At 42.8% G+C, this 12,555-nt stretch overlaps 2 protein-coding genes across 3 annotated transcripts in view; one reads left to right on the forward strand and one right to left on the reverse strand.

Annotated features, from left to right (window-relative positions):
• Nucleotides 1-12,555, reverse strand: part of PSMA1 (proteasome 20S subunit alpha 1) — a 395,447-nt gene that overhangs the window by 120,451 nt on the left and 262,441 nt on the right. The gene's annotated exons all lie outside the window — the stretch shown is intronic.
• The window catches only part of INSC (INSC spindle orientation adaptor protein), a 148,895-nt gene continuing 148,395 nt past the window's right edge, over nt 12,056-12,555 (forward strand). The window contains exon 1 of one of the 2 annotated variants that reach the window (XM_079966448.1): nt 12,056-12,157. The gene's annotated coding sequence lies outside the window, so the exon portion shown is untranslated. The remainder of the gene's footprint in view (nt 12,158-12,555) is intronic. The other variant, XM_079966447.1, reaches the window with a different exon arrangement.

A 12,555-nucleotide genomic window follows, 5' to 3' on the forward strand; every position in this document is an offset into this window, starting at 1 on the left:
GAGGTGCTGAGGAGGCAGCAGGTCTGGCCTCTAAAGAGCTCGCCTCAACCATTGGTGCCAGACGGCAACAGCAGTGGGTAGCACATTCCTTGTAGGCCAGATTCCACTGCCCCTTTGGATCCTGCTGCCAGAGGCAGAAACCTCACCTTGCCTCATAGGTGGGCCAGCTCTGCATCTGCTGTAACAAAGATGCTGAATACACAGAGAAGCCATTTCAGACTGTAAGGCTCTGAAATACGAGTCGCCTTTGAAATCAATTTGACCAGGCTGTCACTTTGAGTCTTTTCCTGGAAAGAGGTTTTCTGGTTAGGAGTGGGAAACTGGGAAAATGATCACCAGAAAACTTGGCTAAAGCTATATTTAAAACAAAGTGTTTTATAGAAAGAAAATGAACCCCCTGCTTTTAAAAATACTGAATGTCAGATTAATGCTGTGTAGTTCACTGCAATTGAAAGCTGATTCTAAAGCCAGCTCCGTCAACTCAGGGCAGACCATTACGGAATCATAGAATCATATAACTGTAGAGTTGGAAGGGGACTCAATGGTCATCGAGTGACTCTAGTACAACTCCCTGCAATGGAGGGATCTCAGCTAAAGCATCCATGACAGATGGCCATCCAACCTCTGCTTAAAACCTCCAGTTTGATGAGGATCCTCTCAGTTCCTTAATTCAAGTTGTTTATAAAAACATTGAACAAAATAACAGGCCCAGGACAGAATCCTGCTGCACCCCACTTGTCATTTCCCCCCATGATAGTCAGGCACCATTAGTGAGCACTCCTTGGGTTTGGTCACTCAACCAGTTACAAATGCACCAAACAGTTACCTCATCCAGCCAACATTTTACCAGCTTCTCTGCAAGAATATAATGGGGGACTTCGTCAAATGCCTACTGAAATCAAGATACACTATGTCCACAGCATGAGACTCTTCTTTGTTTTTTGAGAAACACATGCTGGGTCTTAGTAAAGCATCATTTTGTTAGTGCTCATAGAACAGCCATTAAATTATCTGTTCTAGGACCTTCCCTGGTATAGATGTCAAGCCCACCAGTCGGTAATTACCCGGGTCTTCCTTTCCCCCCTTTTTGAAGATGGGGACAACATTTACCCACCTCCGAGTCTGTAGGGACTTCACCTGTTCTCCAAAAATTCTCAAAGATAATAGACAAAGGCTCTGAAATTACACCCGCGAGCTCTTTTAGAACCCTTGGATGCAGCTCATCCGGCCCTGGAGATTTGAATTCATTTAAAGTAGTTAGGTGTTCCCTTACCATATCTTTTCCTATCTTGGGCTGTAGCTCTCTCCTTACATCCTTTATTCTGTTATCACCAGGTTGGGCACTGCTTTCCTTTTGGGTGAAGACAGAGGCAAAGTAGGTGTTGAGCAGTTCTGCCTTCTCTCTTTCACCCAATAGCATTTCATCGTCTTCTCCACTCAGAGGTCCTACTACTTATTTGTTCGTCCTCTTGCTTTGAACATAGCTGAAGAAACCTTTATCATTATTTGTAACCTCTTTTGCAAGTCTGAGCTCATTCTGAGCTTTGGCCCACCTGACCTTCTCCCTGCAGCTGCTGGCTACTTGTTCATCCCCTCCATTGTGATTTCCCCTTTCTTCCATTTCTTATACATGCCCGTCCTAAACCTCCACTCATCTGTAAGCAACTTATGCAGCCACACTTTGCCTCCTACTTTTCTTTCTTTTTGGAATCGCCTACATTTGTACCTTTTCACCTTTCAGAAACTCCTATCCATCTTGGACTCACTTATCATTGAATATTTCTGACCATGGGATCTCACCCATAGTCCTTAAGTTTTTTGAAATCAGGCTTCTTAAAGACCAGAGTGCAGGTCCAACTGCACTCAGCTTTCCCTTGCCTCTCTATCATGAAACCCAGGAAGACATGGAAACTTCCTTTCAAGGTTCCCAGTTCTCCCACTTCATCAGTCATTTCCTCCCTGTTGGTGAGGTCCAGATCCAAGATAGATGACCCCCTTATTCCCCCCCCCCCACTCCACCTTCTGGGAAATAAAATTGTCAGTGAGGCAATTGAGGAATTTCTTGGACTTTACATTCTTGTTCCAACAGATATTGGGGAAGTTGAAGATTTCCATGACTACTATATCTTTCTTTTCTTTTGAATGTTTGCTAATCTGCTCTAGGAAGGCATCATCCAAGTCTTCCGTCTGGCTTGGAGGCCTATGGCAGACACCCACAGTAAGGTCACTGTGGTTTTCCTGTCCTACAATTTTTACCCCTATACTCTCAACCTGCCTTCCATGCTCCAGACCATGGGCCTCTTCACAAGTGCGCACTTAGTAGACCTTCACACAACAGAAGAAAAGCTTGCCGGATCTGGCCAGCAGCCCATCTAGTCCAGCATATCCTGTCTCAGCATCCTTAATTATTGGCCATGCTGGCTGGGGCTGATGGGAGTTGCAGTCCCTCAACATATTTTAGGGCACCAGGTTGAGGAAGGCTGTTCTAGGTGATTCTAATATGCAGCACCCAAACAACCCTCATTATATAGGACAACTGATGTAAATTTAAGCATGTTTTGACTCACAGAATCACATCAGATGGTCTTAGTGTAGCGCTCTGATGGTAAAGCAGATGTGGGAGAGAAGCTAGCATCTGTTATGCAATATGATGCTGCTCACATAATTAACTCAAGGACCCACCTTCATCCACTTTGTCCGGTAATTCTCATTATTTGCGTCTCTTTGCTTATCTCTCATTGGATGAATTGAACTTATCTTTGTGAAAGCCTTCCTAGCTTTCTATGCAAGAACTAAGCAGGGCTAATGCTATTGTTTCTGTCACAGAACCTTGCCAAAAGCAAAATTTAGCAGACAGCAGTAAATTCTGGTTTTAGCGATCACATCCAACACGGTCATGTATAATTAGCAGATGGAATGTCTGCATGTGGAGTGGGTAATTTTTATATATTTTTTTAAAGAATCTATTTAGATAATGTAAGGCTATGTATACTTTTTATTCTTTCCTGCATGAACATAGATAATTACCATGGCCACAAGGTGAAAATTGCAGCTCTCTGAAATCCATGGATGTTTTGCCGTTGCCTTAATGGGGTCAGGGTTTCACTTACAGGGTGGCAGATTTTGCTGAGAATATATTACTGACCTGGATTTCAGAAAGGCAGCTCTCCAGTAGCTCACATTTATTTTTGTTTGAGCTGTAAGTATTAGTAGCACTTCTGCAAAACCAGGCCCAGATCGAGAGAGGGGGTAAGGGGAGGGCATGTGCCCTGACTGGTGTGTTAGGAGGGCATTAACACAGCATCCTGCCCTGATGGCAATACAATGTGGGGGAGAGAGTAAGTAGGGAGGTGTGCTGTGGCCATAGCACATTACTCTGTGACTCCTTAAGTTCCATCCAGGTTCTGCTTATTAGAAGACATGGCTGGATCAGCAGGAATGCAAAGGAGGATAGCTCAGTTGGTTAGAGTGTGGTGTTGATAACACCAAGATTGCAGGATGATCCCCATATTGGACAGCTGCATATTCCTACATTGCTGGGGGATGGACTAGATGACCCACAGGGTCCCTTCAAACTCTACAATTCTATGATTCTGAGAAGGAGTCATGCCCTGACAATGCAGGATGCCCAGCTGTGGCCCATCCACCTCTTTACTAAGTGAAGGAAGCCTGTTGTCCTGGCTCTCACTGGAGAATAAAGAACTCATATGTGGAGTACAGTTTCTGCCAAAATCATCATCATCATCATCATCATCATCATCAACAACAAGAGTTTATTTTCTGTACCCCACCATCTGGTTGGGTTGCCCCAGTCATTCTGGGTGGCTTCTAACAGAATATACAAAAAACACAACAGAACACCACACATTAAAAGCTTCCTGATACAGGGCTACCATCAGATTTCTACAGAAGGTCATATAATTATTTATCTCTTTGACATCTGATGGAAGGGCATTATACATGGCAGGCACCACTGCTGAAAAGGCCTTTTGCCTGGTGATATATCTCAAAACATTGCTTCCCCCCACACCTTATTCACTTACTCCTGGCGTTCTATTTTATCTTCCCTTCCATTATCTTCCCTCCCTCATCAGATATTTTTCTTCTGGCTGCCCTACAAAGCTGTATGACCTGTATGAAATTTAATCCCAGCCAAACTGACGACTTTCCCTTCCCTCACAAAAGCGGGGTTGCTTCCTGAAAACTTGGAATGTTCAGACATGTTTCATGCGGTGATGTCAGCTCAGTCTCTCAGTATTATAGGCTTCACTACCCCAAGGTCAGTACTGTTTCATGGATGTTCAGAAGATTTCTGACCACTCACATATCTGCTGTGCAGAGGGGCAAGTAGCCCTGTGACCCAGCCCCTAATGCACATGTGCTTCATCATCTCTGCATGTTTGGTGTGATGTCTGAAAGGGAGCACATACAAATGCAGTTGTATATGTATAGGTTTTCCATGCAGTCGGAAACCCTGATTGTGCAGGATACCCAATCATATTATGGGGTATGCGACCACATCTCTGTGTGTATTGTTTCTCCCTTTCTGATGTTGCACTGAATGTGTGGACATTGGAGGTGGGACCTGGAAGTGTGAGGAGGCCAGAGATGGAAGGTGTGTGGCTCCTATTTCCCCCTCCATATCTTCCCTTCTCTTTCCATATGTTGCATATACCTGGAGGTGGACCTTCTGAGCATCTCAGCAGATATTCTGAATGCACCTAGATGTTTCCTTTCAACATTTCTGTGAATGATGGTCCATGAAGCAGTTTCCCTCCCTCACGATATCCCCCCACCACAGCATAACATATTTGGATTCCTGTTATCTCCTGTGAGCAAACAAAAATAGTTTGCGAACAGTGAAGTTATTGTATGTAACTATTAAGCATTTTCAAACAAGGACACTCCTAATTGTTTAAATTGATTAAGCCTTTGTTTAATCTTTTGGACCAGGTTCCATTTCTGTGAAGATAGTGCTGTGCCTATCTTTCTTTTTTAACCAAATTTACAGGGGAATTGAATTGTTTGTGTCTTATTCCAGACTGATTGCAATTGACATTTAATTGTTATCTTGTTTCTTTTTAATGCCAAAGAGTTGCACAGTTCTTATCTGCCTTGAACCCTTTTGAAGAAATTGGGATCCTAATGAAATTAAATAATGTTCTGATCTTTTGTTTTGTTTCCAAACCTTTTGCAATGCATATCCTTTATAAATACTTACTAATACATTAACTTTCATGTTAGTGGAGCAGTGTAACTATTCATAATGTACTCTTTTCTAGATAGTGCAGAAGATAGGATTAAAAAGTAATATAGATCCACTTAAGCTTCATTAATTCATGGGGAGGGGGGAGACTTTAGAGAGATGACTATGCAAAAACAAAACAAAAAAAATTCCTTCCAGTAGCACCTTAAAGACCAACTAAGTTAGTTCTTGGTATGAGCTTTCGTGTGCATGCACACTTCTTCAGATAAGAGTCGTTAAGAGTCGTCAACAGGCTCATCACAGCTATCTGCCAATCACCCATTCCCACCACCCTTCTGAGTAATACCCCTCCCCACCTTCTCACTATATAGAAGGGTCTGGAAACTTCTGTTTCAGTGTATCTGAAGAAGTGTGCATGCACACGAAAGCTCATACCAAGAACTAACTTAGTTGGTCTTTAAGGTGCTACTGGAAGGAATTTTTTTTGTTTTGACTATGGCAGACCAACACGGCTACCTATCTGTAACTAGTGTATGCAAAAACAGTTGAAAAATAGGATTAGTCAGACATAATAAATTAATAGGTGGGATAGAAATAGTTTAAATAAAATATATAAATAAAATACAAGTGTCATTATTTTAGGGAATAGTATGCATCTGCAAAAACACCTCAAATATACAAAACACTCATGAAACCAATCACATGTAATCAAATAGCTAATACATCCATTATACAGTTGCTGATCCCAGAAGCCAAACAAAATTGTGTATTTATCAAAGACACTTCCCCACTTTGGTGTCACATTTCATCTTTACACTATGGAAGGTTGGTGAATTATACGGTAACAATGGACCATAGATCTATCGACTCCCTTAGATACAATTCATTGATTCAAATAGAATAGAAGAAATTCTGATTTATAATCAATACCAAAGCAACTCCCCAATTGTGAAAAATGTCACAGAGCCTAGGACTTGCCGATCAGAAGGTCGCGGTTCGAATCCCCGCGACAGGATGAGCTCCCGTTGCTCGGTCCCTGCTCCTGCCAACCTAGCAGTTCGAAAGCATGTCAAAGTGCAAGTAGCTAAATAGGTACCACTCCGGCGGGAAGGTAAACGGTGTTTTTGTGTGCTGCTCTGGTTTGCCAGAAGCGGCTTAGTCATGCTGGCCACATGACCCGGAAGCTGTACGCCGGCTTCCTCGGCCAATAAAGCGAGATGAGCGCCGCAACCCCAGAGTTGGTCACGACTGGACCTAATGGCCAGGGGTCCCTTTACCTTTACCTTATCTCCCTGACAAAAAGAGTTGGAAGATATAAAAACAATACTGTAAATCACAGATAGAGCTAATTAAAAATTGTGTTAGCTGACATGGTCCAATTTTACACGGGAAGCTATCCTTTCTCTCTCTTTATAACAAAGGAGTTTTTTCCTTGACGCTCAAGTTTCCCACCCAGAGGGAATTTTTGACATGGGCACTTTGCATCAAATCTTCCTCCAGACCAATAGTAACCATCTCCTGAGAGGGCTGTACCACTTCAACTGATGCATGTTTGAATTACTTGCAGTTCTATAACTGTACATTGAAGCAAAGTGAGACAGTTTCCCTGCTCTGTATCTCTAGACAACAATCCCATAAAAAATAGCAGTGAAGTACTGTAAACACTTTCAAGTTAAGGAGTGAAAAATGCAAGTTTTTGAAGCTAGAGGGCATAGGAGACATAGAATGTACGAGTGCAGCATTTACCACTTAAAAATATGAGATGGCTGTTTACAGTCGTTTTCTCATCTTATACAATACGTCATTCATGCTGTAACACAATAGGGCACTGTTCAGACTGATTATATCCTTTTCCATAGAAGAAGGCATTGAAATCCTTTCCAGAATCTTAACGAGCTTTTCATATGTAATTGGTGAAAGTAACGACAGCAGCAGCAGAAGCAGCAGCAGAAGCAGCAATGTTTTGATGTGGTCCATGAATATAATAGAGATTCTAAATTACAAGTACAGACATATAGTTATTCACAATGTGGGGTTTGAGTGGGGCAATTGGAGGAAGAAGATGCCAGATCCTGCCTTGTGCCCTTCTTCTGCCCCAGCATGGATCCCTCACAGCTGAGCTTGCTTTAGGTCAAACTCATTGGTCCATTTAGTGCAATATTGTCTACAGTGATTGGCCGCAGCTCTCCAGGATTTCAGACCAGGGTCTCCCCCAGCCCTACCTGGAGATGCCAGGAATTGAACATGGGTACACGCAAAGCAGTTGCTCTACCACTGAGCCATCATGACCCTTCCGTACAAAGCCCCTCCCTCTGTGGGTTGCCTTAATGGGAATGGAGGGGGTTGCAGTTGCTACCAATCTGTTCAGCTTTTTTCAGGGCTGAATGGAGTTTTCAGGAGCAATGGTCCAGGGACAAATAGGAGGCTTGGAAGTCGGAGAGAAACAGCCAGCAGTCCATCTGTTCCCCCCACCCCTTAGCATGGGACATTTTTTAAAAAGCACTCTAGAAAGGAGAAGCAGCACCAGGCCACCTGTCTTTTTCTTAGTCTCATACAGGTGGGAAACTTTGGCCCACTGAATGTTGCTGAAATACAACCCCCATCAGTCCTAGCAAGCGTGGCCAGTGGCCAGCAAGGATGGGAGCTCTAATTCAGCAACATCCAGAATGCCAAACTTCCCCCACACCTGGTCTAATAGACATTTCCCGCCCTTCTCAGATACATAGCTGTCAACTTTTCCCTTTTCTTGCGAGGAATCCTATTCGGAATAAGGGAATTTCCCTTTAAATAGTTGACAGCTATGCTCAGATAGGTCCATCAGGGAATTGAGGGTGCAGCGGCCTAGCCAACTGGGATCTTGGGATTTTTGGAAGGGGAGGGCAATTGCTCTTGGAAGTATTCATGGAAAATGTTTTTGACCAGACTGATCTTCTCAAGAGTGTACGTTTGGGGGTCTGTTTCATTGTTACACTGGAAATGTTTCATTGGTTTAGTTCTAAGGGCTATCCTCCACCCAATTCAGAAGCATTGTCAGAGTTCAATGACACAGCCCAGCCAGTGAAAAGCATTCAAGGAGGGTGCAAAATCAGGGGTGGTTATTGGTGTGGCCTGGGAAGAGTTCTGATGACCAGTCATGGAATTCCAGAGGACTAAATGCATCCCATGGCATTGATGTTCCTCAGGGCTTTTTTCCCAACTGGAACTCAGTTCTAGCACCTCCCAGAGGGGCACCATTGTCATTCTAAGAGAATGAGGGAGGCGTTCATGGTGTGTTCCGGCACCTCTTTTTCTAGAAAAATAGCACTGGTGTTCCTTATCTCTTGAATAACATAGCTTTCTTCTGTGAAGGTACAGTATTGTAGGAGAACATTTCCCTCATAAGATAGAGATGTACTTCACAAACATAGTACAAATTGGGCAAGTAAGATGCAAATGTATACCCAGATAAAGTATCAAAAAATTGTACAAGCAGAGTATTTTTCTGTTGAAATAAACCAGAAAAAACATGGAATCCCATGATGAGCATGGATATTTTCACTACTCTTGCATAGGTCTTAAAAAAGAAATCTGTGCCTTCAAAGCTGTGCTGCTTTCAGAAATTCAACAGGTTAGTTTCTCTCTGGCATGGAGATACATTCTGCTTTTTGATGGGAACTCCTATTACTGTAGGGACGCAGGTGGCGCTGTGGGTTAAAGCCTCAGCGCCTAGGACTTGCTGATCGAAAGGTCGGCGGTTCGAATCCCTGCGGCGGGGTGCGCTCCCGCTGCTCGGTCCCAGCGCCTGCCAACCTAGCAGTTCGAAAGCACCTCCGGGTGCAAGTAGATAAATAGGGACCGCTTACCAGCAGGAAGGTAAACGGCGTTTCCGTGTGCGGCTCTGGCTCACCAGAGCAGCGATGTCACGCTGGCCACGTGACCCGGAAGTGTCTCCGGACAGTGCTGGCCCCTGGCCTCTTAAGTGAGGGGTACCTTTACCTTTACCTATTACTGTATTTCTGACCATTAGCGGTGATGGCTGAGGCTGATGGGATCTCACTACAACTGAAGGATCACATGTTCCCCACTAGGGCAAAACAAGGAGGAGGGAAGCTTCCCCTGATGAATTTACAGCTGCAACAGGCAGCTTCTAAACTTCAGTTCTAATATTAGAAGCACTTGCTAAGCCTAGCCTTCTCCTCAGTTGCTGCAATGATGTCCAAATATTGTTTATGTGAGAAAAGGAGAAGCTATCAGCAGAATCTAATGTGTGATGTTGACAGCAAATAATGCCAGACTAAATAGTGTATTGTTTTATTGAATAATTCATTTGCTTCTAAATTATGCAGTAATGGCTAGGAAATAAGTTCTGTTGAATACACTTGATGGCAACAGTAATGCAACACAAAATATTCTGATCGCATTAGATCTCTACCTGTTCCCAAGCGCACTTACATGCAGCAATTATTAGACTAGAATTTGAGAGGGCTTGTCTTTAATTTTATTCATTATAATGTGCTTTGTTTGAAAAGCACTTCAGAAATAATAATATATCATTATTACCACATGAACAGCAGGGCTGTCATGCGATTAAAGAAACAGTAACTGATCAAACATACTAGTTTCATTGTTTGACCAATTAATCTATCAAATCTACATAATTTTGAATAACAGTGCTTCTGAAGCATTAAAATGTATATTTAGATGAGACACACTTGCACACATACTTTATATGCTGACTTTCAGGGTGTGAAAAAAGAGCAGAAAGAGCACAAACACAACCTAAGATAAAATAACTGGGTTAGTGCATATCTCTTGCACGGACCCCTTGCAAGTCTTTGGATATCACACTTCATTTTCAAACAATATATATATAGTTCAGCCTGTTCTGCCAAGGCTCAGCAGAGGTAGTAGCGGCAGTTGGAACACCTCTTGTGCATCTGCTCAGAGAGGGAGGCTGTCATTAGCAGTTCTGCTTTATAGGGTTTGTAAAAAGGTTAGGTTGGCAACTTGTTTTTTTACAGACCTCTGCTGCTGTGCCTTTGATAACAGCTTGATCTTTACACATAGATCAATAGATCAGCTTAGATAATGCTGATAGATAATGCTGAAAAGTCACTGGAGCAGGCCAAGCCTTGGTCAGCTTGCAATCCTAGAGAATTTTTTTTTTAAAAAATGAATTGCCCCAAGGGGCTATGAACAATATAAGAAATCGTTCCCCAGAGGATGCTCGTAAAATGATCCTATTCACAAGCTAAGGAGATAATGAAACCTTTTCTTCATGATACATGCCTGGTGCCCTCAGAGCTATCCTGAGAATAATTACAGGGTTTGCTGAGTGAAGAGTTCATTATATCTTTGAGCAGATGGATGGACCCCAGAACCTTAATATTCTGCACAACATTCATACTGAGACACATGTCTAGACTTATGAGAAGCCCTTGGAGGCATTATCAGTATCTCAGACAAATAAATATGAGCATGATCACCAGTAACAATGCCTTCTTTTTACAAGTCAAAGGAAAGAGCCTGAAAGAAAGCTCATTCGTGTTATAGCTACTTCCATTCCCCCATCCCCAACTGTTGCACTTGAAACCATAGAGCAGTCAGTGTAGTTTCTGGGTGCGGGAGAAGTGAAACAAACTACTGGGTGAGATCACATGGCCAGAAATACTCAAAGAGAAGGGCTTTCATGATGGATGGGAGTTTCTCAAAGGAGAGATATTGAAGGCACAAAGGCAAACAATTCCAGAAAGGAAGAAAAGTGGGAGGCATCTAAAGAAACTGAGGTGGCTGCATATGGAGCTTTCTAATTTAAAAGGGGCATGTATAAGAAATGGAAGAAAGGGCAAATCACAATGGGAGAGTATAAATGAGCAGCCACTACTTGCAGGGAGAAGGCCAGCTCAGAATGAGCTGAGGCTTGCAAGAGAGGTTACAAATAATAATAAAAGGTTCTTTGGCTATGTTCAAAGCAAGAGGAAGAACAAGGAAGTAGTAGGTCCCCTGTGTGGAGAAGGTGGAGACATGCTATTGAGTGACAGAGAGATGGTGGAACTACTTCAGCACCTACTTTGCCTCTATTTTCTCCCAAAAGGGAAACGGTGCTTAACCTAATGATAATAGAATGAATGATGCAGGGAAGGAGCTGCAGCCCAGGGTAGGGAAAGAGGTTGTTAGGGAACACCTAGGTCCTCAAGCCTTACCAACGGAAACTCATCCAACATATCAAGACTAGACAGTGTTCTGGACACCCCTTGAGATTCAACAGCTGTAACAGTGGAGTCACAGCAAAATACTATAGGTTCTGCCCCTCCTTCCGGCCAGATGGAAAAAGACCCTGCATTGCCCAGAAAAGTTCTGCTGGACGGCACAATAAGGATGCAACGGAGGCAGCAAAGTAGGCCACTGTGTAGGAAATTTCCCATTCTGTCTGTAGGATCCCTTCAGGGAATAGTTCTGTGAAAAAGAGATCAAGAATCAATCTGTTGCTGCACAGATCTTTCTTTCTTTCTTTCTTTCTTTCGCAGGTCCAGTCCCTGTTTCCAGCTTCTAGAAAAGACTTATTTGAAATCAGTTTAATTCAAGTCAGAACACCTGTTCTTCTTCCATGCACTCACTCACTCACTCACTCACTCACTCACTCACTCACTCTTATTGTTTGCCTTGATCCTTAAGGCCTTTCTGCTAATTCTCTTTTAATGAATCTGAGCATGCGGGGGTAGATGGAAGAAGATGTCCTTTGCTTTCTGCCTAGGGTGACTGTTTCTTTAAATCAACTTCTAGTAAATGCTCCCATCCAGGAAAGAGCGGAAGTTTGCAGGAAAGCCACGTGAGGGGAGGAGAAAGAGGAGACAAAGAATAGATCCAAGTGGTTACAAAAGGGATTGCAGTGGTGATTTATTCCTCCAGGCTAGTTTAGAGAAAATCTAACTGAGCAGTTTGTTCTTCAGAAATCTAAGAAAGTGAGAAACTGTAAGTATATAGAGTTTTTCAAAAGATGAAACTTTAAGCAGCAGGGTCAGCTGTGTAGTCTACTCTGTCTTTGCTGGGATCTTGCAACGAATCCTTCTGTTCTCTGAGAAATAGAGAGACTTCAGCCAAAACCTGTAATTTACCAGACTAACATCCTGTAGAGAGATAGTTTAGTTTTTAAGGGACAATTACTAAGCTAAGAAAAGAAAATGCTGTTTGATGCATTCATATTGGCTTGCTTAATTATATATACCGTTCACTTTTCTTAAGCGTAGGTTTTTCTTGCTTTTAGGGGGAAAAAACAACATTGGGTGTGCCCTGTCTGCATTTCATGTTGGAAGCATAGAATTTCCACATGTGGGATCATTTACTTCTTTCAAAAGCAGCAAAAAACAAAT

The sequence above is a fragment of the Podarcis cretensis genome (genome assembly GCF_951804945.1).
Source record: "Podarcis cretensis genome assembly, chromosome: 1".
Classification (NCBI taxonomy): domain Eukaryota; kingdom Metazoa; phylum Chordata; class Lepidosauria; order Squamata; family Lacertidae; genus Podarcis; species Podarcis cretensis.